Source organism: Pimephales promelas, chromosome 8, assembly GCF_988280905.1.
Source record: "Pimephales promelas chromosome 8, fPimPro1.hap1.1, whole genome shotgun sequence".
Lineage (NCBI taxonomy): Eukaryota > Metazoa > Chordata > Actinopteri > Cypriniformes > Leuciscidae > Pimephales > Pimephales promelas.
In genome coordinates, this window is record NC_142776.1 from 12,333,635 (window position 1) to 12,336,524 (window position 2,890).

Consider the following 2,890-nt stretch of genomic DNA (forward strand, 5'->3'; position numbering starts at 1 on the left):
AATATAAACAACATTAAAAACAACACTAATATAAACATCACTTTTTTTAAGAAGGGGTGCAGGTACAGCAGATTCAACCGACCCCCTCCCTCGCCTGCCCACAACATATTGGGTTAATTTAATTTAATTTAATTTCATTTCATTTCATTTTAAAAACTAATCAAAATTTTCATCTTTCTGTGAGCTTCCTTCAGGGTCCAGTGGCCTTTCGGTGGTCAGACTTGGCTATACACCCCAATGTGTATGAGCCATGGGATTTAATGGGTACATCCCAGTCCCCCTGAAGCCAGCTTGGGCGATCTGGACTGTGCCTCCATTAGCATCTCAAGCAAGCTCAATAAGTAGTTTAAGTCAGTCTTTGTTGAAATATCTAGCTAATTAACTTAATTTATGAGGGACATATAAAAAGGGAACTCAATTCTTCCATAATGACTGGAAAGGCTGTCCATGTTTGCCAGTAATACACTGGGACAGTGTCAAAATCACATAAAAAAAACCCCCAAGAAGATTAACATGAATGTGATTTTTTTTAAAAATCTTATTCTCCATTACATCCTATAAAAATATATAACAATTACAAATGATTCAAGAGTTTTTTGTTTGTTTTGTTTTTTCATTTTTATAACCTTAACATTATTTACTTCAGAATGCTATGTCATTTTACTCATTTTACTTCACTTATTTCACTGCAAGGTTTTTAAATATGATGTGCCACACACTGGAAGTGATGTCATAGCCACATAATCTTTATATATATATATATATATATATATATATACTGTATGTGTATAGTATGTTATGTGTGAATAAAGTCTCTGACAGTGTGATATGTGTTATGGGATGTAATTTTTTTATATAAAAACACATCTGTATTAAAGAAAAAATTAATGTAATTAAATAACAAGTACTTTGGATGTCTTGTTCATTACATAAGTATTTTCATATAAAAGCAACAGAACTTAAATTACATCCAGTTTATTAGCAACACCGTACAAGGCGTCAACTCTTGCTTCATTCGACTTTTGGCCTATAATCTATGTTGAACTTGCAGAATCAACAATAAAATCGGCGTTGATTATGGAGCAACAACCAAGGTGATACAATGGGGCTAATAGGAAGTGCCAGGGCGGGCCAGACGGGCTCTGGTTGTCTACAGGGTCACTGTTTCTATGAATCCGACACATGGGCCTTGCGGTCACGAGAGTTTTTGGACATACGTCAGCATGACATTAGAGCAAGGCGGACCGCATTCTGACACATTTCTAACCGGCATGCATCTTGCGGTGATCACCAGTGATGGGTTCTGCGCAGATTTTGTTCATGTTAAACAAGCCTAAAGCCTGAGTTGACAGAGAAAATTGATGAGCTGCATCATGGTATAAAAACCTGATTAAATTGGATTTGTTTAGTCAACTGTCTTGAATCTTATCCCGTAACCCTGAGTTTGTTCAACTCCATCATGGTGTAGGCCCCAAGTCATAGGCCTGCAATGGAAAGTGTAACGTTAGTAGGCTAATATTTTTTTACATATGAGTATTTTAACAGTGTTGTTCAATAAAACCCATGATTGCTAACTTCGATACTTTATTTGAACCAGTTATGATTGCTTGTTATTATATTAGTATTTTAAGTAATTTTAAATGCTGTTGTTCACTTGAATCTATTTTTATTACCACATTTTTTATCCGATTACTCGATCGATGGAATAATCGGTAGAAAACTCGATTACTAAAATAATCAATAGCTGCCGCCTGTATGTAAAACACTTTGCATTGTCATTGTGTATGAAATGTGCTATACAAATAATCCTGCCTATTATACTTACAATTTGGCAATTATTATTATTATGTAAATTACAGAGTGTATTTACACTGCATTATTTTTTTTATATAAAAGTGGTGCTTCCAAAATGAAAATTAATAGGCCTACTATAGATATGAATAAATTATGTGGTAGACTATGAATACAATAATATAATGGAATACATTTTAAACACGGTTCATTTTGAAACGTGGTGTAGGCCCTACTGTACAGTTATTTCTGTGTATGCTGGAAGGTACGTCAGCAGCCGTCATTCCATGATGATATACTGCACTCAACTGCCAGGATTATTATTTAAAAAAAATATTTTCAAGGAAGGGCAGTGTCTCAGCCGTCATGCCCACACCCCGTTCATCGAATGTTTCGTCATCAGTCTGACTCACAGACTTAAAAAAGGGTCTGACTAGGTCTGTCAAATTCAATATTTTTTTAACGTGTTTAAAACTGTAATTGTAAATAAATAGTGAAATAAGCAAAAATACCTTAATTATTAATTAAGTGAAAATGCGATTTTACAAAAAAATGAATAGTAATAATAATATAATTCATTATTCATTTTTTTTGTAAAATCGCATTTTCCTTATATAATAATTAAATAATTAATAATTAAAATATTTTTGCTTATTTAACTATTTGTTTACTATCACTGTTTTAAACACGTTAAAAAAATCTGAATTCGTTTTTGATAGATTATAATTTTATAGATTATAATTTTAATTTTATTATATTATATTATATTATATTATTATATTATATTATATTATATTATATTATATTATATTATATTATATTATATTATATTATATTATATTATATTATATTATATTATATTATATTATATTATATTATATTATATTATATTATATTATATTATAATTTCTGCTGTGTACATACGAATATATGATTCAAAGACCCATCAAGCCAGACAAGACAAGTAAATAAAATCGTTTGGTAAGTTTTTTTATTTTGCAATTTGTACCAAATCTGTCGTGACTTTTATTTTGACAATGAATATCTTGGCATACGAGTCTAAACGCCTCTGTCTGTACTCTCTGTACACCAAAAATTC